This window comes from Cyanistes caeruleus, chromosome 12 (genome assembly GCF_971803275.1).
Source record: "Cyanistes caeruleus chromosome 12, bCyaCae1.hap1.1, whole genome shotgun sequence".
NCBI classification, from domain to species: domain Eukaryota; kingdom Metazoa; phylum Chordata; class Aves; order Passeriformes; family Paridae; genus Cyanistes; species Cyanistes caeruleus.
Genome location: NC_141712.1, coordinates 10,613,641 through 10,641,050, shown reverse-complemented (window position 1 = coordinate 10,641,050; position 27,410 = coordinate 10,613,641). Strand labels below are relative to the sequence as shown.

The 27,410-nt window shown below is 38.9% G+C and overlaps 1 protein-coding gene across 1 annotated transcript in view; it reads left to right on the top strand.

Annotated features, from left to right (window-relative positions):
- LOC111934607 (uncharacterized) overlaps positions 1–27,410 on the top strand; it is a 370,779-nt gene that overhangs the window by 93,128 nt on the left and 250,241 nt on the right. The window lies entirely within an intron of this gene.

The window sequence follows — 27,410 nt, the reverse complement described above, 5'->3', positions numbered from 1 at the left end:
AAGTTAGACATGAGAACTGTGACTTAGGAAGAGTTTGGAAGGAAGGAAGGAAGGAATACTGTTCAAGAAGAGATTGGAAAAGAATTGTTGACTTAATTTGGGTGCAATGTTCTTGCCCCTTTGAGCTGGTGAATGGAAGTGGAGGTACATCTCTGATGGTGACAAGGACACATTAGGGACTAGAGCTTAGTCATTGTACATGTGAGAAGTAGAAAATGGGAGCAGAAAGACCACATGAGAAAATTGTTTCATTTGCATACCAGAGAGCTGTGCATGAATGAATACTAAAATAGTAGTTTGGAAATTCTTACACCCAAAGAGTTATTTATGCATTAAACCTATCCAAAAGGGACCAAAATGTTTAACATTTTTCTAAAAAATCTTTTTTTAGTACAAAAGGGAAAGTTTTAAAGATTTTTATTGGATTTGCATGCAGCTCTCTTTCTGTTGAAATGGCTGAACATGAATCACAGAATCACAGAATGCCCTTACTTGAAAGGGACCCACAAGAATCATCCAGTCCCAACTCTTGAGTGACCCATATGGGGATCCAGAATTAAGTTTGATTTAAAATACATCACAAATAAGTAAATGTTTATAAAGGTATTTTAGTCTAATCATTGGTGCTTCTTAAATTAATTATTAATTATTAAATAGATATTTCTTATCAAGATGTAGAATTCCCTTTAGCTTTAATTCACTGTGGGCATTTCTGTGGCAGAGTGTTAACAACCATAAATTGCAAGAAGACGTGAGCAGGGTTGTTTCTGCTCAGTTTTATACCAGCATATTGAAGGAAGAAGTGAGTCTAGTAAAGCTCCAAACCATTTTATGAGGATCAGGTGGCTGACAGATAACCAGGCATGATGTTCCAGGCAGGCAGTTTCTGACATATTCCTGCTGGATGTGCAGGACACAATGGAGGGCAGCAGAGCTGACTGAGCACTGCTGTCTTCTTCACTCTTGCTGGAGCTTTGGAGGTATTTCTGTGACATGAAGAACAACTTGTGTTATTGGAAAGCTTTCCTTTTACCAGGAGTGTATGCAGGGATGTCAATATGAGTGAGATGGCAGCAGTATTGTGGGAATGTCTTTGCTAGTGAGAAGTGGTTTTGAATGCATTACTTTGTGCTTGACAGGTGAAAGTCTAAACCCAGGTATGTTTAAAGATGATGTCAAGTGAGGGAATCAACTGAAGATAGAGAAAGTATAGTATTTACCCCTTATGTCCTTGTCTGTCCATTGCTATCAGAACTTGCAACTGATGTCATGGCTGAAATCTGCTCTTGTGTGTAGTTATTGTAAAAAGATGAAGTTTCTGCTGCTTGATCTTCCTGGAGAACTGATATTTGCTTTTTCACCCTATGCAAAAGGTGATGAGATGCTCTGCAGTTGAATATATTTGGGGAGGAGTCTCTGTGAGCAGAGCTACAGATGTTCTGAGACATATACTGGCTTTTAATGGCTAGAATTACTTAACTTTGCTTTCTGAAGACCTTAATGACTGCACCTGCCTGCCAGTTAAAAGCATTTCTCTCTTTGTGCAGTTCTGCAGGTGTTATCAGAGCACTTCAGCTTAAACTTGGAACTGATAGAAGGGTGTTGATGTTGGAATGGAGCACACTGAGCTCTGACTTCAGAATTAGAGGATTTTGATTTGAGGATTTTGCAATCACATTGTTGCTAGGAAGTTCAGGTTTTCAAGATCTGGCTCTTTTAATAGCCGATCTGGAAAGCTAGAAAGGAATCAGCTTTATCAAGGGTGCCAGTAAAATCACTCTTACTGTAGTTGATCTACTTTTATTATTCTTAAAGGGTAATTAGGACTGAGATATAAGAAACTGTGATTCTTTTGTTTTAAGTGGTGAAAAGTGAATAGATTTATTCATAGATTATGCAGAACACCTCTAAAAATAATCTTTCTTCTAAACTGTCTTCTCTTGCTGTTTTGCATCTCATTTAAATAAGCACCTTTCACTGGAGTATAGAAACATCCAAATGTACTGCTTTAAGTTTTCCTGTTCTTATATGTTAAGCTTCGTTAGTTTTAACACATAATTGTAAAGAATATGTAAGGTTTAGAAAAACAGCTTGACAAAACTATGGCCCTAGTCTTGACTGATGACAAATGAGACACATAGATTTTTAGTCATAGTTGATAGCCTGGAGACCATTTACCTCCTTGTATTGTGTCTGAATCATGAGAACTGAAAGAGGTCTGTCATTGTCACCATGCACCAGTTGGCATTCAAACTTATTTTATACAAAAGTCCTTCACTGCTACCTCTGAGGAATTATTGAAATAGTAGAAGAGAGGGGGGAAAGCTACAACCTCAGAAAACTACCAGGAAGAGCTGGAAGCCATGACAGCAAAAATGGTTTTATAGTGTCTAATTCATCAGAGGAAACTATGGGTGCAGCTTTTTATTCTAACACCTGGGTTGTAGTTTCATATTGGTGCACTAGGTTAAATTGCTAACATCTAAAATGCCCTCTGGCAAGAGGCTCACTGAAGTTGAAATTTGTATCATGAGTACATTGTTGTTTCTTCTTCCCAGCTGGAAGGAGAGGAACTCATTAAATCATTAGGAAAACGTCCCAAAGTCATTGTGTGTAACAATGATTGGTGCATGAGAGGCCTGATTGAGATGATGCAAATGCTATTCAATGATTGGGGAAAATCTCCTTTGTTTTAAACCACATTTGTAAAGGTACATGGAGTAAAGATGGGAAACCTCCTTAAGGTTCACTTAAATCCCAGCCTGGCTGTAGGGAAAGAATTCCTCTCTGAATGGCTCCTCATCTGGAGCATGATCCCCAAGTGCTGGAGATAATGCCCTTCATTTGGTGTGGCTTCATGGCTGCTGCACCAGGGATTTTAGATCAGTCTGCACAGAGCATCCTACCTTAGGCTTAGGGTGAAAGAGGAGCTCCTGAAAGAGGTATATTGGGCCTGCTACATATTGCAGACATGTTTTTGAACTGTTATCTATGTAGCATTTGGAACACTTCTGCAGGAATTGGAATGGTGCCCTTCCCTAAAAGTCACAAGAATTTTCTTCATTCTTGTTTCCTGCTCTGTATATTATTCAGGATTTTAGCAGTGGGTGAGCAAATGCTGGGTAGTGAATTTTAGTAGTGATTGCTTCTCTACATGAAATCCTAGTGCACTGAGAGATGCAAGCATGTGGCTCATCCCAGGGAACAGGAAGATTCCTAAACCCTGGTGCAAGGGCATAGCCAGAGCTGCTACTAGGATTGGGAATAAATACCTTTCACTCTACTTGAGTGAACCAGAGACTCTTCCAAGTCTGATTCTTTTCAGTTCCTGATTTGTTCTTAATGCTAGGATTGGGAAATGTTATTCCAAAGAGAAAACAAGGTTTAATGGATTGCAAAGAAATTTTTCCTTTTTTTTTTGAGTCAATATTGTAAGTAAATAACACATACATATTCTTAATCAATGAGCCCATAAATAAGGTTTTCATGTCACTCTGGAATAATTGACTCATTACTCGCTCCTGGAAGTCTGAGAATGAATTAGGTTCCAATAACATCAGTTTGCTGTCTCAGCTAAGTTAGCACTCTGAGCCATAAATAACTACATGGTTTAGCATAAAATTATTTATTTTACAATTTATAAAGTGCACTCATCACTAGGGTTCTTGGCATGTATACAAAGATAACAACAAAATAAGAACATATTGACTAGCTTCAACTGAGTGAACTCCTTCAACATGTCCTCAATAAAGGTATATAAATCATCACCAACATTTCCAAGCAAAAGCATCAATAAACATATAAGCCTTGGACATCGCCCTGAAAGTCAATGAACTGGGGAGTCTATCAGATCACTAGGGAGCATTTTCCAGAGTTAAAAATTCTCTAGCAAAAACTGTCTGGGTCAGCCTTAGAATTTAAGCCCATGAGGTGATTGTTTAAATCAGCCATTAGTGTTATTCTGGTGGGCTCAGAGGCCGTGGTGCTGCTCACGGAGCTGGGCTGCTGCAGCACAAGCCGGACACAGGGCTGCAGGGTTGTGCAGCCCAATCCACACCGTGCCCACAAACACACAAAAGGCTTGGCAGAAGTTGCTGTGTGGGAGCACTCACTCCACGTTGCCTGGTGCTCTGAACTTGAGGGAAGTTCTAGAAGAAATAAAGACAGCATCTTGTCTGAGGTTTGGCTGGAGGAGTGGAGGGAAGAACTAGTGGAGTCTACCTTCAAAAGACTGCGGAAACTTTCTTGGTTGAGTGTGTGGTTTCTTCCTGAGTGCAAATAGAGCTGAGCCAAATCCTGGGTGATATGCAGTAACTGAAGTTTGGAAGTGTCTTGAGAGTTTATGTAACAATTTCTCACTCAGCCTGCCTCTGAAAGGAAAACTTGGAGCTGATTTTTCACTGAAAGGCTTTCTAATGTTGGGAAGGAGGCTCTTGGCAGATGATGACTTCACTTACCCCAAGGTCCCAGGCAGAGCTCAGAACAGTGCAATGATGGGGCGCTTGCAGCTGGCAAGTGTTTACAGCCCCTTCTTGTGTGACCTGTGCCTGGACACCACTGAGCCCAGCAGGGCATTGGCATCACCACCTCCTCACCAGTTCCATCCTCAGATGATCTCGGATGCTTTTTCTCTGAGCCTTTCAGCCCCATCCATCCCACTGTGCTGCTGTGAAGCTCTAGGACCTGTTGGAGAGGTGCAGTGAGTGCAGGTGTCCCTGCAGAACACAGGCCTGGTGGCCAGCAGGGGCTGAGCTGAGCTGCAGCTCCCTCCATTCTGCTCCCCTGCCCTGCTCCACCCTTATCACAGATAAACAGGGGCATCCCAACGTGTCCCCAGACAAGTTTGTGATGTCACAGCAAGAGATTTTAAATTATTAGACACAATTATCCACAACTATAGGGCATGTTTGGAGAAGATAATTTTTCTGTGACTTGGCAATAACATATTTGGTGCTTTTATTACTAATCGAAGCTGAGGGTAACACTGAGGCATGGCAGGATTGTGAATCATCAGCATAAAAAAACCCGAGGCTAGTGCCATCCTTGCCTTGGCACTAGCCCATCCCTGGCCTCCAGTTGCACACTCCAAGCCTTAGGCATTCTCTGAGGAGCACGAGCTGAATGAAGTATAGGTTAAGAGGCTGTTACATTTGCTTCTTAGACTACCTGCTGCCAAAGAAGTGGCTAATCCATCTTAATTACAATTACTTTTATTCATAAAGTATGTGGAAAATTCACAGCAGCATAAAAATAGTCCATGAGACAGGGAAAAAAATGCAGTCCAAATTTGCCAACCTGTTCACCTGTTAGGATTTCACAGATGCTCCTAAAGGGAAGGAATAATATGTAATTTGTGACATAACCCAGGAATTTAAAACTCTCCTGAGACCAATTATAGAGATCTGGACACTTAGACTGCTAGCAGCTTTCCAAGCTCCACCTGAGATGCTCCTCCTTTTAAAAGTCCTTGTGTACATCTTTAATTATTTTCCATAGGATAATTGACACCATTTCTGCTCTTCATTCATGCAACCAATGTCTTCTTCTAATGATAAACTGAAGATTATCACTGTATTATGCTTGAGAAATATCTGTAGCACTCTGAAATTACCTTTTCTCTGGTAAAGCTACTGATTTGATAATTCTCCAAAGCCCTTTCATAATACTGTTCCCATGCAACATTACAAAAACAGCCATGGGGTTTTTATTGAGATCACTTCTATTTGTGGTCTGTTTGATGGTGCTTTTTGTAAGTTAGCATGTAAGGGGTCTTCCTTTGTGTCCAAACTATGGCAACCAAAATATGGCCAGTGGATAACAGGTTATTATACAATTCACTTTTCTGACAGGCAGACTTCTGTAAAAGATGGACATAAGTATTCTTTAGGTAACAACTCACAACACAGATTACACTCCTGAGTATGCAAACTGTATTCACCTCCAAAAAAATTATTCTTCATAATTAGGAACCATGATAATTTAAAGCAGGTAGACAAAATAGAGGACAAGCCCTAAAGATTTTAGCTGTCTCCACAGCCTGGTTTCATCAAATATAGGAGGAAATGTAAATCTTTTTTGGCTTTATTCTGCATTTGAAGGGATAAGGTTAATAAATGGTTACTTTCATTTCTACCAAAAATTCTCAAGATAGGTCTACTTGCTTGCTCCCAGGATGATGTTTGTGTGTACGAGAGAGAAACATAATTAGGCTTTGAGTTCTGTACAACATAATCCGTGGCAAGTATGAATGACATGAAAGGCAGCAGAAATTGCCTGGGAGGAGGCTGTTTTTGTTTGTTTTGAAAAAAAAGAGGTTGAAAAGATTCTTTCTGCAGCTGATGCAATCTGGCTGTGTTTGCTCTGAGCTAGAGACATTTGTGCATCACAGCAAATGCAATGGAAGGCTTGGGAAGAGGAGTGAAGGGGTAAATTCCACTTGCTGCAATACCTGCTTTTGATCTAAGCTTTAATTGGATGTGATTTAGAAAACTGCTGGCATCACATGGGATATTAAGTCTTATTCTCCATCCTGCCTCTCCCTGAAGGAGCTGTTATATTTCTGTTTGTTTTAAGACTTTGTTTGCCCCTTCCTGTTTCAGTGAAAAAGGATTGAAGGGTAGGAGAAAAAAACCCAAACATTAAAGACACCTCATTTTCCTTCCTGAGTGACATGGCAGCTCCTGGAGGTGTTTATCATATGCTTGTTTCATGCACAGCTCACACAGTTCTCATCCACCTGAATGATTACATGCTATATAATGAGTTACATTATTCCTCTTATTCCTCCATTTCTTTTCCTTGGTTTACCAAGTATTGGGCAGCAAAGGTTTAAGTTCTCTTTTCTAGTTGAGTCACCATTTAGTCACCCTTGGGCAAGAAGAATTTAAATATGTTATCATCCTTTGCAGATATTAAAACTGCTATTGCACTTGACTGAATTGCATAATGCATCAATGGAAAATACAGGCTGTGGTCAGTACTTCCTAACTGTTTGTAACTTTGGGGATGATACCTCTTTATTGCAGGAAGTTCAAAGAAAGTTCTGGTATATAGGTTTATATTTTTGAATCCGATCTAATCACTACAGAAATAAATTTAGTTACTAAATCGACTGTTGCTGGCAGCTCAAATCTTATTACTCCATCTTGTGGAATAAGCTGAAAACAACACAAATGGTGTTATTGCAACATTTACCATCCTGTGTACAGTTACCTAATAACCAAAGTACAAAAACTCCACAGATTTTTTGTAGACAAAGTTGGTTAATGTCTATTTTAGTTCTGAAAACTCGATTCAAAAATGTTTTTGCATTTGTGTAACATGAACAATGATATCTGAGTGCGTTTAAGTTCATACTGAACTAACTTTTTAATAGAAGCTAACAGGGAGATGTGGGATTTTCCTGCTCATTTGAAAAAATAATGTGAAAGTTCAAATCATAGAATTTTGGGCCCTTGTATGAAAGACAAGTCACTAAGTATTGCTCTGAAGCTCTAAAATGAAAACATATGGTGACATACTGTTTCCTTTTGCTTTCTGCTGGGGGTTTTGTGGCTTCAATAGGCATGGTCTGAGATATGATCAGTTCAGTGGGCAGATAGGGTTTTGTTTAACTTATCTTTCTGTAGTTCCAGTGAGAAAATTTCTTCCCAACAGAGACCTCTGCTGAAAGCAGGAGAGCAGCTCTGCTGCGGAGCCAAGCCCCTCCGAGGGCCCAGCTGTCAGTCCGTGATAGCACACACCAGCCTAGTGGACATCAGGGTAGAGCCACTGCTTGCTCTTCCCTTCAAGAAAATAGGGGGAAATAATCATAATGTAGTTTAAAAAAATCTTACTTTCTCTAGTGTTTTAAAGGTAATGGGACATGATTGACTCACATCATGACAGAGCCCTGATGCCTCTGCTGTAATTGGCGTGCCAGGGGATCCAGAGGGGGCAGCTCGCTTTTAAAAACAGAATTATGCAATATATTATGTGATGCAGGGCAGTTAAAATATTCAAAAATGTTTTGGTTTATTCGTGCAGTCTTCATCAGGGAAAGAACAAGACATCGCCCAAAACAAGTGTAACATAAGCACAACACTGACATCTGGTGTTTAAATCGGATTTAATCCTGGGCAAAGTGAGGTTACCGAGTGCTCTTTAGGGCTGTCAGGTGTTTCCACAGGGGCTGGGATACAGAGGTACCTACAGAGGCACATTAATGCCCGAGTGGGAGCCTGCTGCCCTCAAGGGCCTTTAGCTGCTGGGCACAGCCTCCTGGTGTTTGGAAAATCTGGCCTGCAAAACCTGCGCTTTCTAATGAAGGGAATGAAAAGCTTGTGGTGAGATCTGGAGGTGTTCAGACTGATTCTGATGGGTATTTGGGGTACTGAGGCAAGGAAGAGTTATTTCCAGAAGCAAGGTTATCAGCCAGGTAATAAAATTCCCAATATTGTTTAAAATTTAGTTTAAGATATTTTTTCAATAAAAGATACATTTGAGCAGTTTTTTCTATATGCCAATTTATAATTTTTGCTGTAATGTTTATTTAAGAATTTATAATGTCTTCTTTATTTAAGTGAGAGGCTGGCACATGCAATGACAGTTCCTGTCTGACCCTTGAACCTTAGTTAATATCTATGATGTATTTGCTGTATATTTTGAAACTGACAGGGCATGATCAGAACTCACTTTGTGTGCTGTGCAGTGTTAGCATTCAATTTAGGGAAGCTAAAACCTCTTCTCTTTTTTGCAACTATGGCTGATTCTTGGCTGATTCTTGATCTTGTTTTTCCTTCAAACTTCTGAAAGTGAAACAGAGTGAAAAATACAGAAAAAGCAGTAGGTACAGACCTGCTCAGCTTTGGGAAGAATAGTCGGTTCAATATTTTAAATTCCAATTAGTTTTCAGGTACAGATTAACTACTCACCCTTAAATCTGCCATTTAAAAGGTCCCAAGAGAAGGAGCAGATGTCATTTCCCCTTGCCTTGACTCCCAGGGCCAGTGTGGCTTAGAAGAAGGTACAAACATGTTTTTGACCATCACTCAGTCTAGACTGAGGTTCAGTGGGGATCTATTTTCTCTACAATGACAACAGATGGAAATACCTGAAAAGTTCTTGTTTATTTGTTGCTTCATCCAAAACTGTATCCTATGATTCAGGCTCACCCCACTGAAAGGAACTGAAGAGCCACTCTCACCCTCCCTGCCCTGTGGAGGGCAAACCTTTCTGTAATTGGCATTGAACTATAAAGCAAACCTTTAAAAGAGAGAGGCTTCTGTATGTCTGGGCTGATAACAGCATTAAACATCTGCCAATAAGTGAATAGAAAAGATGCTGGGGGTATGCACTGATGAGCAGCACACCTTTTACAGAGGTGCTTGTGAAGTTATTTTGATCTGCAAAGTGGCCCATGAAGAGATGTGTCCAAAGTGAGAGTGGAGAACACAGCTCATGTGACTGAGAAAACCCAGGAGTCATTAGCCCACACCACGCCTTTAAAAACAGAGATTTTAGTTTGAATCTTCATCTCTCCAGCTACAAGTCTGTTTCTAGTAACCCTTGTGGGCTCACCATCTCCACTCCTTGCATGGGGGAAAAAAGTTTTTTGCACTCTATAAAAAAATCTAGAAAACAAGAGAAGCAATAACATTAAAGAAAACAAAGCCTCCATGATAAAGCAATTGAAAGTCTTCATTACACACCCTGGAAGCTCAGAATGAAATATTTATTGCTATATTTTTGAAAGTTACTAATGAATATAAAAACCTGGCAGAAAAAAGGAAACCATACATTCCTCTGAAGGGACTGATGAGGCAGCTGTGAGGGTGGCTCATATACTCCAGCTTATTGCTGAATATTCATTCATTTGGTGTTGAGTCAAAAAATATTTCTTCTACATTTAAAATAGCCACTAAAGATATTAAAGTTTTAGCTTAACTGCTGTTCATAGAGTTGATTTCATTGTTTTCCCTGATTCTCTGAGCATTTGCTTTGGGTTTTGCTGGTTTTCACTTTTGCACAGGAAGCTCACCCAGAAACAAATGATGTTACCAATTTCAAAATGCATTTCTGAGAGCAAACCCAAGTGGGACTGGTGGTTCTTACATGGGGAATAGGGAATATCACTGTGCTCCTGTCTCAAACAAGGGTTTGTACTCAATGCATTCCATAGTAATCCCAACCCTCACAAAATAAGGTCTTTCAAAGTTCCTTGGTGCACATTGGTGTGGCAATAATTCCCAGTTTCTGATCTTGCAGAGACTGTGGGAAGAAGAGATTGAGGGAAGGTAAAGTTGGAGCCCTTATAGGTTTCTTCTACTAAAATAAATCTGTGACATGTTGTAAAGGACAGAAAAAGATTGTATCTTTGCAAGGACACACAATAAAGCTATGCAAATTCAGCTCACAAATTTGTCATCTTTGATTAAAATTCAATTTTTTACCTCTTCTTGCAGGCTAAAGACTAAAATCCATGAAATGAGACTGAATAACATTTTGGGACTCCATATCTTAAACCAAACCAAATGCTTTTTTTGTAAAACACATTTAATGAGCAACAGGTGCAATAGAATTCACACACTAGCACTAAATTATCAAATATGGATTACAGGAATTACAGAACAATATAGTGACAGCAAAGGACTCTTTGCAGCACAGTGGAAACAAATTATCACTTTCTTCTCTATGATTTGATACAAAGGGGTTGAAGTCATGGCTAAAAAATTCTCAAAATTATACAAGATGTAGCTACTGCTTTGGTGTATTGGTACTTCTGTGTGTCCATGTAGGGCAGAAAGAGAAAAAAGAAGAGAAATCATGTAAGAGAGGATGTTTGTGTAAGTAGCAGTGTGCATCTCCTATATAAGTGTAGAAATTCCTCTTTAGACTGTGTCAGCCACTCCATATCTGGAGCAAGGCTAGAAATATTTGTTTTTGGTTTTTTTTTTAATTAATATCTCATCCTATTACTTGAGTAAAAGTTATAATCCTTCTACAAAAAGTCCTCGAGGGAATTAATCCTCTGCATTACTTTCCAAATGCCCTGTCTGACTCCATCTACTGATTCCATATGGGTGCCAAGATCCCCTGGAGTAATTCCACCCATGTCCAAAGCTGCAGGTTAATCTCCAGGTCAGCAGGGAGGATCATGAAGCAGAAGAGCCAGTGTCTGGAGATCCTCCCTTCCAACTCCCAACATTCCACTAAGGTGTCACTATACTAAAACATCTGAATTCTCCTGGTGTAGCAGGATGCTTTTGTCACTTCATATGCAAATGGTACAGGGGAAAGGAAGGGGATCATTGTTTATTTGCTTTTGGTTTTTATCTCCCAGCATCTTCTCCTTTGATTGCAATAAAATGCTCTAAGAAGTGAGTTGAAAACATTGTGATACATAATTTTAAACACTCAAGAAAAATATTTTTCATCAATTTTTACAGTAGGAACATAAAGTGCCATTTGAAGTAATGGATTGCAATCTCAGTGTTATACAGATGCATTACAAAAAGCATCACTCTCTCGTCAATGTGACAAGAAAAGGTAATAACAATAGGATTTGGTTTCTGTATAATTCAAAAGCAACAAGTACTGTCTCTCTTTTCCCATCTGTGTACTCTAGAGTTGAAAATTAGATGTTCAGGGACCAAAAATGTTGTCAAAGGTAATGAGAGCTCTGCAAGCAAGCACAGAGTTTGTGTTAAAGGATGAGTCACTAATCTGCATAGGAATGGCAGAAGGAGGGGGCTGAGATACTGACTACTCCTTTTTGAAAAGCAGCTTCCAGACAACTTTCAATGTCTGAAAAAAGGTATTTTTTGAATTCACTCAACTAAGGTCCCAAATTCTCCAGGTTCTTTTTGTGTAGAATAGATGACAGAGCAGATTTAATTCTTTTCCTTCTCTTCTAAGGGGAAATTGAAGAAGGAATATAGAAACACATCAACAAAAGAAGGGCACATGGAAGAACTTTTGAGCTTAGGGAAAATGAATATTTGTTCAATATTTTAAATTAATCAATTTTCTCAGTATGTGTTTTTTTGTAAATATTCTAGAACATTAATTTATAGACAGAAACTTTTGAGTAAGCAGTGAGCCTTAAGCAACTACTAAAACATATCTGTGGGAAGATAAAATTCAAATTTACAATGTTATTTATGCTAGAAATATAACTCTTACCTTTATGTTCTTCCAGCTGGGAAAAAATATGCTTAATCTAAACAGCTCAAATATTGAGCATTTATAATTTACAGGCCAAAATAAAATAAATGTTGCTCACCAAATCCATTGCATCTTACAATATGGCAGGGGAGCAGAGGGACCATTGGGCACCAGAATGCATATCACAGGTATATGTATAACTTTGTATATACATATATTCTAGATTTTAGATGCAGAAATCCAGAAAACACATATGCATATTGCAATACATTTACATTGCATATGGTCATATTCAACAGTAAAAGAAAAATACCTGCAGTATTTAATAATATTGGTAATATCTAGAAGACTTAAGTTAATATTGTCCAACTATATTCAATGGGTTTTACATATATATATATATATATATATATATGTGTGTATATTTGAGGCCTATTTCACATTCAAACACTTCTCAGCCTTTCTCTTATTTTTCACCCTAGCAGTACTCTGAGCTATAGTTCATTCATTTTAATTTAATCCTGCTCTGTTCCTTGTATCCCTCTGTTTGTCACTTATTCAAGCTATATTTTGTGCTGCTCGTGCTCTGGCAACTATTACAGCCATCCTGCAGAGATGGAACTGGGGCATGGCTCTCTGTACAGCCCTACACACTGGTTTAAATCACTGCCACAGCTCTTCCAGCTACAACTGGTACCAGCTCTATGAGCACCTCTGGCTGGCAGCAGCCATTGCAGGGTTCTTGTTGGTGCTCATAGCAAAAAAATGAGAAATCAAGAGAAATGACAGTATCAAGAGTGTAAAAATTAGGTGGTAGTCAGATTTGAATCTGTATTCTGTGATGAAATGGAAAACTATTCTACTTTTTATAAGTCTTTTTCAGAATTCATATAGAACTGCAGAAGCACTGTTCACAACTGATTTTTTGCATTTATAGTACTGAACTATCCTGCAACTTGTTTCTTCATTAATCTGTGTTCCCCATTGTTCTACATTTTTAATGTAGGAATGCTAAATTCTTTTCCACAGTATGTAAATTATTTCCAGCTGCAATTGCTTTATTCTTGTCTGTTGAATTTTTTGTTTCTCTAAAGTTTACCTCAACTTGGTGACTATTACATGTTAATCTACTTCAATGTTTTAATTATTGATAGTACACAATGAAGTCTTTTTTTTGTTGAGTACATAAGGTACCTTCTCATAAAGTAGAAGATCAATAAAAAAGGAATCTGCAGACTATTTTCAGCTTATATTTCACAAATGAAACATTGATGCTCCCTTTTAAGTTGTCCATCACTCATCCAGCAGGTTTCGCAGACAGTAACAGTTCGTTAGTAATTTCAGGAGGGGAAGATGTATGATGTTGTAAATATTTAAAATCAAATTTGAAAAAAAGGACAGAGATGAATGTGATCAGAGTAACACAATGCTGAAGGCAACATTTTCAAAGCAGCTTGGTAGGTATTGTTTTCCCTTGTAGGTGGCAGTATTGAAAAGGAAGTTAAAGTGGGACTAGAGCAGGGAACCAAAACACCCTGCCTGAAACTCAGATGGAGTATGAAGAACAGGATAACAACTACCAGATCTAGGCAGGATGAATTCAACTGGGGTAGAGATTAACACTTGTTAATTTTAGCCAAAGGTGGATTTTCTTAATTAGAAAAGAAAAATGCTGTAAAATTTTAATATGTCACCTCAAATGTGGCCCTGTGCACAGTCATATTGCAGGATCTGGCTGCTTTAGTGGGTAAGATTTGGTAACATAATTTTGACTTGAGGATCATGAACCTGAATGAGTATTTTCAAAAGCCCCTACAATTTCTGCTTTAGTATTTAGTATCCTTGACTATATATTTCTATGATACATTGCACAGAGGGTCTCATTTACAATTAACTTTTCAATTTTATTCTTTGCTCTGCTGTAATAGTAAAGAACCTGCCCCATGTCCAGCCAGGGCTGTTACACTTCTCATTGCTGCACTCTGGGAAAGGCTCTGAGGAACTCAGTGCTTTTTAAGACAACTGCTGATAGGGCTTTGGACTTTTTTTTTTCTCTGTGCATGGCAGTCTCGGGTGGTGAGCACCAACATCAAAGAGTAAATAGCAAATTTATGTCTTTCAGCTCCCAAGTTACTTTGAATTGCTTCCCAGCATTCAGCTGCTGCCCCTTCATTTATTGCCAGGAAACGCTGTACCTGAAAGTCTTTGATGCTATTATTAGTTGATGTTAAATTAATAAATGAAAAAACACAAACTTTTAGACCATATATCAACTCAGACTAGAGAAAGAAGGCTGAGGGGAAACCTCATTGCAGTCCACAATCTCCTCATGGGGGGAAAAGGAAGGGCAGACCTTGATCTCTTCTCTCTGATGACCAATGACAGGATTCAAGTAAATGGCCTGGAGGGGAGGTTTAGGCTATCAGGATATCAGGATATCAGGATATCAGATTATCAGGATATCAGGAAAAGGCTTTTCACCAGAAAGTGGTCAGCATGAGAAGAGGCTGCCCAGGGCAGTGGGCACAGCAGCAGCCTGGCAGAGCTCAGGAAGTGTTTGTACATTGCACAGAGTTCTCCTGGGGATGGTCCTGTGCAGGACTCAATGATCCTTGTGGGTCCATTCCAGCACAGCATATTCTGTGGTTCTGTGAATTCAGGAAGTGTTTTTAGTCAATTAATTTAAAAACAGATTGTAGGATACGGTGGCATCTGAAACTTCTTCACTCACTTTGCAGTAACATACTGCAAAAATTGGCATAGCAGTAGCTTAAATGTTTCTATTAGATACTGTGCTGAACTAGCTTTGGAAATATGAAGAAATAGATAACGCTGAAATAAAAATAATTTGAATAATCGAGTTACAGAGTATCGCTGTTGATTCTTGCATCAGTGACAAGCAATGGCAGGATCACCAGGCTTGATTCTTGCTTTGTCTCTGTGCTGAAGGGGTCAGACCTTGAAGCAGCTCAGGTTGGGAGTGCCCTGGGGAATTTTGAGCCCAAGGAGCTCAGAGCAGTCAGCTGTGGGCTCGGTCCAGCTGGGCTTGGGCAGCCCCAGGGGTTGGCACTGCCCAGCTCTGGCTGCTCTGTGCCCACCCTGCTGTCCCTGGGAGCCCAGGGCCTTCAGCAGAGCTGCTCCCAGCTGGATAACCCCCAGCACAAATTGCTTCTTAATAGCTTTTTTTTTTTAATGGAATTTAACATGTCAGAATTGTTTAGACGTTAAGCAGATATTTTCAAGTACAAGTTTGAACAGATTTATATTTGATTTTCTATTCCCATAAAGTAAAACTCAAATTGTAAATTTTAAAATCTAGGCTTCATGTTAGTTGGAATAATCAAAATATTCATATATATCAAAATATTTTTAGACTGACCCATCCTTTACTGTTGCATTTAAAAATAAGAAATCCAAATAAGGTGTGTTCATCACTACTCTTTTGCTTTATTATTTGTCATATATTTTTAATACATAAGTGACATCTGATGTATTACTTAATCAAGTGAAAAAGAATTATACCTTGCACATAATCAGTTATTTTTGCCATATCAAAAAAATTAGACTAACAGATGAGGAAAATAAATAAGATGAACTTTAAAAATGAAAATGCTTAGCCTTTGGAATTTTAGTTGACAGCTTTTGAAAATTAAATTATAAGTCAAGTACTGATAGGTTTGATATCTTCTTTGCAGCTTTGCAGATGATGTATTGCAGCTTTAATGGAATATCATTTATCATCTGATAATAACAAATGTAGTATTTCTGAGCTTGTCATCTCTTCTGTGATGACAAATAGTCCAACTTGTAGCAGTGATAATGGGATTTTATAATGATCTCTCCAAACCGACTCTGCTGTGGCACAAGCTATTTTACTCTAAATCTCAAAATGCCTATTTAAAGATAGATTGCAATAGTCAGGTTCTTCAGACCTGCTTGTGTATATAAGCTTCTGTGCTACAAAAGTTGCATTTACCTCATTGATTTTAAAGTTTGGTCCATTGCATTTTGGTTGTTTCTATAGTAAAAGTTGTCTAAATTTACTAAGCAGTATGTTTATCACAATTTTCTTTGTAACAAGACTCATATGTAATAGTCCAGCAGCAGACATTTATACCAAAGTAACTTGCTTTATACCAATGTATGAGAAGAAGCAGCAGCTTAATATTATTCTATAAAAAAGTGGCCTATTGAAATTTTATCAAATTACTATTATTCACATAATTTAATGCCTTTAAAGGAAAACCTTTTTAACTTTGTATTGTCTTTATATTAAACCATAAGCATTTCCATTAATGAAGTTGGCTTCTGTAATACAGCTGGCTTGGTGTATCTGTCCAAACCATCTGATTCTTTGAAAGCAGCCTTGTCTTTTCAGGGACTAATAGACAGGGTTTTAATTTACTTGAGCTTGGCAGTTAAACTGTTCTTCAAAAGAATGACTGAAAATGGAGAAATGGTGAAGAAAAGTGGGCATTGTTATATAAGAAGCATAAAAAAATAACCAGAATATCTACTTGTAGTAAAGTTGCTATGCAGATGCTGAAGTAATTTGAAGTACCCTGATATTCAGATATCAAATATAACTTTAATGCAAGTAAATTTAGCAAAATTTCTTCATATTTTCCAGATGTCTTGCATTAAATACTTTAATAGAGTTTAACTTGTTTTAACTTAAAACAAGTGTGTTAGTGAAAATAACTAACACTTTTCATAGTGAACAGTGTGAGTGTGAAAATAGTTTTTTTCTAATTACTCTTCCAATCTGAAGGTAGTAAAATCTGAGTGTGAATTTCTCATGCTTACTTTTGTGTACACTTGTCTTCCATGAACATTTATTCATACAGAACTCATAAATTCATAAATATCAAAATTTCAGAGATATTAATGAGAAGTTTAGGAGTAGATTTGAACTTTATTAAAGAGTGAAAAGTTGTCTTCTTCTTCTTCTCCAGTGTAGTTCACTGAAATAAGGGAGCTGTGTCCAAGATGGTTGTAATTGTCTGGCAGCTGTTCTGCTGCCACTTCTGCAGCTTTTTGTGGGAGGGAGCCCCATTAGACAGGGCCCCAAAGGCCTGGAGAGACCTTTGGAGGGCTCTGGTGGCTCCTGCCTGGAGCCCTGCCCCAGCAGCCTCCCCCAGCCCCAGCTAGCAGGGCCAGGCACAAACCTCACCCACAGCCTGAGAGGGCCTGACTGATAAATTCCAGCATGGTGCTGCGTGGACAGGTGAAAAATTGCTGTGGAGACCTTGAGAGCATGGCAGGCACTCAGTGGCTGGCTGGAGCCCTGAGCAGGATTCACAGCTCAGGACCTTTCTCCGTGGCAGCCACTGCAATATTAACGGTGCAACCTCGTCATCTGAGCGCAACAACGTCCCGCGTGCAGCACGTCGGGGTTTGCAGCCACACACTGCTCACAGCTGGGAAGCAATACATGTTTTATGCAAGCTGAATTCAAGACCTAAGCTAACCTACAACTACAGAAAATTGTATCCATTTTGTGCTTTAAAATCTGCATTGTCTTTGTGCCTACACTTCCAGATGACTTTAAATCTTAAATAAAATTAATCCCAGATACTCCTTTTTATTATTGCTTTTATTTTTGACCAGTTGTTGAAGTTTCCAAAGGGATGATAGGTAATCAAGCATTTGCAGAAACAGTCTGCTGAAATATGAATTTTCAATTCTCCTGTTGCAGTAAGAATCAAGACATTTAAGCATCTTTAGTCTAGCAGCTTCTTTCAACTCTCTTAAACCCCATAATTCTGAAAATGATGCCCGAGTAATTCTGTCTATACAATATCCTGTGTCTAAGGAACCAAGTATGAGGATAATATACATGACATCAAGTATTCAATACTTTCAGTTGAACATAACTCCTGCTCATAAACTTCATCCATGTTTTAATGTAAAATGAAAAAAAATCAAATTTATAAACCCATCTGTATAATGAAATATATATATCTGCTGAAAAATTTATAGAGAGGATAAAATGTCGCTTCAAAATACATTTTGTATATTTTACCAAGACTCCATAAAGGCAAAGTAAGAACATGCTCTAGAATGAGATGAAGAATTAGCAGACAAATGCCCTTTCCACTCTTTTCTTTGAGTATACCCAAAATTAGCACGCTGGATTTTCCCTTTAGCATCTAAGTAGTGACATAAAATCTGAAGACTGGGGGAATTGACTTGAAGATAAAAATGAAAAAGCTGGAAGTGTAGAGCCTGCCAAAGCAGTGATAGAGAGGGTGTGATAACCATCTACAAGGGGATGAGAAGTGTTAACACCGAGGCAGGAGAGGAATTGCTGGGTACGTGAGGGTGCAGCTAGAAGTTACCGGAAGATATTTGAAAAGGTAAAGTTTCAGTTGATTATCAGCAAGAAGCTTCTGACAGTGTTATACATCAGTTGTGGGAAAGTGTCTGAAGTGATCTCCCTTGGGATATGCTTTGCCAGAGTGGACAATCCACAGAATGATTTAGGAATAATCCTGCACTTGTCATCAGGCACTGGGCCAAAAAACTGATAAAGGCTTTGTGACACTTTCAAATTCTCTGACTCTTTGTTTCTAAAAGTAATTCTTGCTGGTGAAAAGAAAATCACAAGATTTTATACCCGCCCAAGCAGTTCAGTTATCTAGGAACAGATCTATCGACTGCAGTCCTACAGATGAGGAGCAGTGCCAAGAGTTTCCTACCACAGAACAGCCTGAAACAAATGACTGATGTCCAGTGCTAATCATTCGCTTTCTGTCAGCTCAATTGCACATTCCTCTTTTCCCGTGATCTAACCCCTGCAGCAAGTGAGATAGTGTACATCACTGCTGCAGTCAGCCTTCCATTCATCACCAGGGGAAAAGGCACCACTTCCTCCTCTGCTCCTGTGTCGTGGATCCTTCAGCCAACCCAATAGGCCAGGATAGAAATTAATGAAAGAAATTTAAAGTTTGGGGGACAGTGTGTAAACATCTAATCTGAATTTTATGGAAACAAGCATAAAGGACTAAAAACAAAAAAAGGGAAGCAGACAAAATCAACACTACAAACTGGTAAAAGAACATACAGTGATAACATACTGAATTTGCATGTGTGCAGTCACTAACACATCCCTATTTAGCAGAATATTTTCTGAAAGTATTTGACAAAACCTATTGACCTCAAGATCTAAATACGGAGTCCTGCTCTCAAGTAAATCCATGCAAGTACTGCAGGGAAATGGAGCTGAAATCTTAACTAATTTCTGCATTCTTTTGTAGGAAAATCAGGAAATCATAGGTAGGAGGTAGTTGCTCAACTTTAACAGAGCAGTTCCCTAGGCAGTCCCTTTTATGTTCTATGTTTGTTTTGTTCCATCTTGCCTTCAGTTGCTAGGATCTCCACAGTGGATAATTTTGAAATCTGCAAGCCATATTTTCTTATAATATTGTGTTCATAATAGCAGTTTGTGTGAATGAAAAAGAAACTGAAATTATTGAAGTTACTAGGTTACATGTGATTTAAGAGCAATAGTGGTTTTACACTTTTGAGAGTAAATATTGTATCAATTTAATATTCATGAGCACAAAATCATAATGTTTCGGGTGGTAGATTTGTTTTTCCTCCTGTTGAAGTGAGCTCTTCCGAATGTAGGCTCTGACCTGAGCTGAGCAGACTCAGCTTCTCTCCTGTAACTTTGTGGGATCTCTTCTAGAGCTTAACTGTCTGTTAAGAAATTATTGGATAACTTAATAAAAATTAAATGGCAGATTTGTGTATGTGACAGGCTCTATGAAGGATTATGTCTTAAACTGCAATTTTCAATTTGACACACTCTATTAAACATAAAATTGAATGTCATATGTAACGGTCATATGGTTACATCTACTATTAAAATTATCTTTGTGAGAGAAAATTAAATTTCTTTTAACTGAAATGTATACAAAATTAAATACCAGCTGTCTTGATTAAAATAAGTATGTGTATTGGTCTTTCGTTACCTTTATCAAAGAGGTGATTTTCTATTCAAACAGATGCTTAGAACTGGTGAATAATGACAGGAAATTTATAAACTGTAATATGATTTAAACCACTATTGTGTTAATGGCCATTTTATCAGGTTTTTGATTTTAAAAATTTAATACAGTTTTGCTTATGTTGGTTGTAAATACTTCTTTCCTCCTTCTAGCAGATAGGGATTTCTAATTAAGTTGCTTCTCTACAAAACAATATTTATGTAGAGGGGAAGTAGAACAGTTTATAATATCAGTTAGTCCAACCAGGAAACTAATTATAGGACATGATTGATTATGCAATTTAAGAATCAAATATACAAAAAGAGTTCATATGCTGACAATTCACAAGTTGTCTGTAGGAAAAAAATAGTTTTCACCATAACTGGGACAAGTTTGGTGAGAGAATAATACACTAAAACAGTTGAAGAAAATTCTGAGTAGTAAATTACAGTGCTGACTATCCAGATGTGTTGTTACAAACTGCCTCTGTGCAATCAGGGGAGCTGCAGGGTGGCTGTGTCCATCCTGGCTCACTCTGGGCAGATTCCAAGTCTAATATATCTCTCTCCACAGACCCCATGGAAGGGCTTCTGTGCTTAGGGAGCTGAAGGGCTGCTGAACAGGGGCTGGGTACCTGGGGCTGCAGCCTGAGCTCAGAATCTGCATAACAGTTTGCCTTTAACAGGCAGAGGATGTGAATAAGCCAGCTTCCAGGATGAGGAGCATGGTTTGTGACATTTGCCAAAACCGTTTAGTTTGGATGGTTGATTTTCTGTTTCTTTGGTTGATTTTTTTAAGCATATTACAGTCTAGAACAAGACCAAAAATTTTCCCCAGTGCAGGATCTCTGCCACAGATTTGCTGTTCCAGGTCTGGATGAGAGACACGTAGGGCTGGGGCTGAGGAGATAGAAAGTGCATCAGATCCTTCTGTACTGGCAGGTGCTGCTTTGCCTGGGTTTGCACTTCCCTTTCTAACAAAACTCCCAGTACACTTGAAAAATAGAATGATATGGTATATTTCCACACACCTCAGTGTTCAGGTCAGTTTTGTGTCCCAAAAGCTGCTTTTCCCTGTTGTCCTCTCTGAGTTAATTGCTGAATGGGGTGTCAGCAGTGCTGTGGGAGTCAGGGGGCTGAGACAGTGATCTGCAGAATTTCTGATGCTTTCTAACTGCACCTCAAAATTCTTCTGGGAATTTTCCTTGTTCATGTGTCAATTTCTTTGTTTATTTGTGGACATTGTGAGTCTCCTTAGCCAACACACACACAAAAAAATGCTATAATTTTCTGAATTAACAGGAGCTAATGTAATCAGGCAACACAATGATTCTTGCAGTGTTGCTTTCTGTGGTGGTGTATTTGTTATTTGGGTCTTGGTTTTGCTTGAAAAAGACAATTTAAAAGAAATTGTGCAGAAGAGAAAGGCAGATTAAAGGAATCCTTTTATGGGGCATGAGGGGAAACTTTATCACTCCTCATTAGAACAGTAGTAATGACTGGAGAATGAACTATGGATTCCTTTCACATGTTCATACACTCACTGGACTGTAAAAAGCCATAATGTAGACTCTATGTTAAATACAATTAAATCTCTGATTTATATGAGTGTACACCTGAAATAATGTCACAGGTTGCAGAGATCCAGCCGGCATGTGTAGAGGAGCAGAACTTTCCAGGTAGATGATGCTGATGCTACATCAAGCATACAATATTTTTATTATTTGCATGAATCATGCCTATGACTCTTGGGAACCTGCAGGCACTATATTTCTAGCAGATCTGTGCATTCAAAGGATTCATAAAGTACATTTGAACAAACAAGCTACCTACTGTTCCTGTTCATCATGTCCCTTATCTTAATAAATAATGAAGGTGCCATGGGCTGACAATGAAATATTTTGAAAATAGTTTTTATGTATAGCTAGCAGAGGACCTGTTAGGCATTGATAAATTACACAAACCGAGAGGATGAGAAATCTGTAAAATATTAATGGTCTGCTCCTGCAGCCAGTGAAGGAGGATGTACCTGTGCCTCACGTAAGGTGTTACTCTGCCTGTGTGTGGCTAAAGGAGAGGTTTGCTGCCGCAGGGCTCGTGTTTTGGGGTGGGACTCATTCCCTTGGTGCTGCTGCTGAAGAGAACAGCCCAAGGGCAGTGAAACAGCCCCTGGAGATCCATCTGCCAGTGCTGTGGGATGGGTTTCATGGGGCACAGCTGGGCCCCAGAGAAGAGCTGTAGAGGTGGCTCTTGGTTTGTGAGGCATGAATTTAAAAGGAACCCCCTGTGCCCCAGTGCTCAGGGTTATGCCCTGGATGCTCGGCTTGCTCTTTGCTGATGGATTTTGGATTGTGCTGCCTGGAAAGGCTTTACATGTGGGAATTTAGGAAGTATGGGGAGATCTTTGGGAGCACTGTCCTTTGAGGAAACTGGGTCATGTCATGGCAATGATCTGAGGAGGGAGAAAGGATGGGATCTCGGGAAGAATGGGATCACAGCCCTTTCTCCTCGTCTCCTGAGGCTCACTCATTTTCCTTTGCCCCAGTAATTCAGCACATTCTCATGGGTGAAAACTTCTCTCACTCTTGTCAGCACTGAAGCAATAGTTAAATACTGCAATTACACCCCAGGAGATTCTTTCTAAATAACTCTTTGTCCAGTGTTACTGTAAGCATTAGACATCCAGTTCCAGACTGCCAGGAAAATCTTTTACTCTGTGATTTGCCAATGCCTTCCCTCTTTTAGAGACACTGGTTTTGAGAAGAACTCTCCCTCAGCCTGGTGGGTGTTTTGATCTGGATGTTTTGTTATGCCTCAAATGTAAAAGTCTGCACCAAAGTGCTATTTGAATTCAGAAAATCAGGATTTCTGTGATGCACAAAAGAAAATAATTATTGGAGATTTGAAATTTTTTGAGTAGAGCATATTTTGGCTGAGAAATGAGTAATGAAGCAATGAAATAAAGTGGGAGTAGCAGCTTGACTGATTTTATTTTATTTCTGGTAACGATCTTATTTTATTTCTGGATAATTATGAAGTGGAATTAAAGCTAGAAACGTTAATTTCAGTGAGAAGGAAAGCACAGATATAAATATGAAAAGTAAAAATTGATAAAGGGTTTAATTTTTGTGATAGCTGTACCATAAAACTGAAAATACTGATTTAGTTGTGATATGTATGCAAAGGAGAGGTTTTGACTGGTGCTGGAGCCAGCCCGAGCCCCAGCTGCTGGCAGGCTGTGCCCCTGTGAGCCCTCCTGCCCCCGAGAGCACCCGTCACACAGCATCTGCCCTGAGTGACAAGATAGCAAGTGTCACTGCTCTGTCCATTACACGCAGTTCAGAGAGCTAAACACTTTTAAAAAGTTTAGTGGTTTGGGTTACACGACAATGTACCTTTTCTCTCCTGAGGACAGTGTTGCATTAGCCATAAACTGGGAGTAACTGAGAGCTGTAGTACAAGTGTGAATTGTTGTGGATTTTTTTCCAGGCACATTTTCTAAGTCACAAATTCTGTTCAAATTGCTTACTAACATCTGAAATCAACATATTCTTTATTAAAATTATTTAGTTAAAAATAAAATCTCTATAGTTATCTTAGCTCTGAAACTCAGCTAATAGCCTTAGTTACTTTGAACTATCCTCATGACACAGCCTGAATTTTATTTTAATAAGAAACACACAAATGTGCAATCCACAACCCGATCTAATATTCTGTATGTGAGTATGCCCTGTGTTATCTCTGATATTGAATTATTTCACTATGAAGCATAATTATCTGAGCAGGAAAATTCTTATTTAATTTCATTGAAAATTATGTAAAGATTTTCCGTACATCATGCACTAACCTTGCAGCTGGATTAACATGATGGACTATCAAGTCTTCTTTAGGGACATAATGAAATGTTGGGTCAATAGTCCATGAACAAAGAAGGATTTACACAATAATCTATAACGGCTCTTTAGGAGCTGTTATGGTCTATCAGGATAAAAATCTGGTAGATAATACATATAAAGTGCGTACTTGCTTGAGGAAAGCAAGCATTTGACTGCTTAAATTCTAGCCCTTTAAAGGTCAGATTAGATTCTTTTAACATTTTGAATGTAAGTTTACTTGTGAGAAGATTTAAGTCTACTTGCTTAATTTTGCGTTGTGACGAAAATAAAATTCATTAAAATACACAGCAGGTTTATGAAAAAGAATTAAGGATTTCTTTTTAAGCTCTCAATACTTTCTTTGTAAAGTAATTTGCAATGATTAATATCTGCCATCCGCTGGTACTCGGTGGCCAGTGAATTTCAGAAGGGAACAGAGCAGCAGCCCTGAAGGGTGCAGGAGCTGCTGGGTGCAGTTCTTGGCAGGGTTTTGGTGTCCCAGCACATCTCAGTGCCACTTCTTGCCCCTGACACTGGTGTCCCTGCAGGGCACTTTCTATCCTCAGGACACAGGGAGAGCAGCCAGAAAAATACTTCTTTCAGCTGTGCTATTTCAATCACAGCAAAAGAGAAGGGAGGATTTTATTTGTTTTGAGTATTTTTCTACGAACAGAACAGCAACTCTTTATTGCTTTTTCTTTTAACGCTTCTTTTGGGTGTTCAGACTGGATGTTTGGATGAGGAATTGGATTTGAAACACAGGAGCTGAGCTCACAGGAGGCCAGTCCAGGCTGCAGCAGAGGGCAGCAGAGCCGCAGGATCCGCTGCGCCCGAGCTGGTGTTGACATGGCACTGGGCATTGGGGCATTTCTGATATTGTCCTGACACATAAACACCTGCAGCCAGGTTTACAAAGGTTATTTGCTCGCTAAAAGTGGAATTAGCAAAATGAACTTACATGCCAAAAGTAATTTTGAATATTCTGAAAAGTCTATAGTCCTGTGGAAAGATTGATTTTAGAAACAGCCTCTGCTGTCGTCAGGGTGGGAATGGAAATTAAAACATGTTCAGAATAACTGGGCCAAAGTGACTCCTGGGAAAGTGCAGACAACAGAATTAAAAATTATGTGATTTTGGGAAAGTCTGGGTCTTTTTGCTAGCAGCGGGCCACACTACCTCTCTGTCTTTTTTTACACTTAATACTTTTTTGCAGCATAATATCTAAAATACTGATGTTAATAGGAAGAGTAACTGTGGTTCATAATATATTGCTGTATTTGTCATTGGGCAATTTACTTTTAAGTCATTACTCTACCTGGTATGTAAAAAGTCAGCAAATTATCAGAGTTTATTCCATTGACTTTCTCACACCTTGAGAAATAGCCCATTTGTATTATCACAGTTTGATATATTTCCCATTTACTGAGCTTCTTTGGCAAGCTGGCATTTTAATTTAATTATACTTTTTGCTAATGGTCTTTATTTTTCAGTGTCTCTGTGGTAAAATGCCTTTAAGGTCTGGGATTTTGGTTTTTTTTTTGTTTCCTTTCTTTCCTTCCCTCCTTTTGGCACGCTTTAGTGTAAATTTATAGACTGACAAAATTCAGTGTAAAATCCTAAGAGGTGAAATTAAGGAATGTTAAGAAATCCTGCATTGAAATGATTAAGCATTTCTTCACTTTGAGAATGTGATTTCCATCATTATTTTGTATTATATACCCCTAATTAGGACCTGCAATGCAAAGAGAGCACAGCATGTATAACACAGGCAGTCAGGAGTTTTCATGCAGTTTCATCTATGTTGTCTAAAAATCTTGTTATGGGTTTCAGTCTCAGACCACTGATCTCAATGGGAGCTTTGCTGCATTTTTTCTTCGTGGGTAGATCTTTAACCCTTAATATAGATCTTTAATGTAAATTAAAGCTACTGTTTAGAATTAAATGCATATATTTATAATGCTTCCCATATGTGTTTGGTATTGATGTAAAATTCCATTTTAATAAGCAAGTTCACTGGTTTTCACTCTGTAGACCTTTTTCTAACTTCTCTTAGTTCCTTGTCTTCGGAAAGGTGGTACAAACACACTCTGCTAATCCTTTTAGCATCCTCATGTTTGCACCATCACCTTCCTAACAGCCTGCAGGAACTGCTGGATCTCTTTTCCTGGAACATTAACAGAGGTTTGTGGTGTGATCCTGAACTGTTTGCTTTGGCACCTCTTAGGAGCCAGAGAGAAGAGGGCAGGAATTTTTCAGTGTCGGGGACACTGCACACTGGGGTGTGAATTAGGAGATCAAAACACATCTAAACAAATGGGACCCGTGCTGTAGGGATGATGGAAAACCAGGAATGGACACAGCACACCTAACCTCCCTCAACTACAGCTTGACTGAAGCACTAAAAACATTCCAGAGAGGGGGAGGCTGTGGCATGGAGAAAATGTGCTGAAAACCTGTGACTTTTTTGAATTAGCACCTTATGGAAATGAAAGTTAGCGACACTTGACCTAACTCTCTCTTCTGCACACCTGATAAATCAGTATGGCTGGGATTTAAGTTCCAGCTTTGATATGAAAAGACAAAATAAGAATTTATGCTATCAGTCTTGAAAGAAAGCTCTCCAATTTCTCACAGAGCAGCTGCTTTGCAGGAGTGAACTTGTTGCACACTTTAGTAAAAGTTGTCCAAACTGGAGTGCAAGTTTAGAGAAAATCGACTGCCTTCTTCTCTGCTGAATTCCCACTGTAATCTTCCTTGTTTTCTTTCTGCCATTACGTCTCTGTCCTCAATACTTGTGCTTTTTACTTTGCACTCTACCCTTCGAAATGGGGACATTTTCCTTCCCTGGCTGGGTTCACTAATGGTGCTGTGCCCTGTCATGGAGAGTTGTTATAACCACATCTGCAGCTACAATGTTGTATTCTGAGAGGTGCAGGTGAAACTGAGCCTCTTAACCATAAACTTGCAGATTCTGTTAGTGCTGAGCTTCTCCTTGCTGCAGATAGGATTGGGGTTTTCCCCCAAACATTGGGTCTGCTTACCCTAATTCAGCTGTGGCATGGGTTGATTCCCCTTCATGTGCTCAATTTAGAGTTTCTGCATTGCTGCAGTTATCACAGCTAGGCCAGGTTATATAGGAATACACCGTGTGTCTTAATGACAACAAACAATAAGGAAATTATTGCAGTAACCACAAATTAGAACTTTGTGCAAGCTGAGCAGTACAGGAGAGTCAGAGCTGCCTTGTTTTAGCTGCCATGACAAATGCTGCTTGCTCTCTGTGCACAGCAGCTCTGCAAGATTCAGTGTCACAATTACACCTTCCTAACTGAGGAAATCACACAATGAAAATAGGCACTTGCTGGGCTGTTTTAAGGGTCTTGGAAAAGATGTGACAT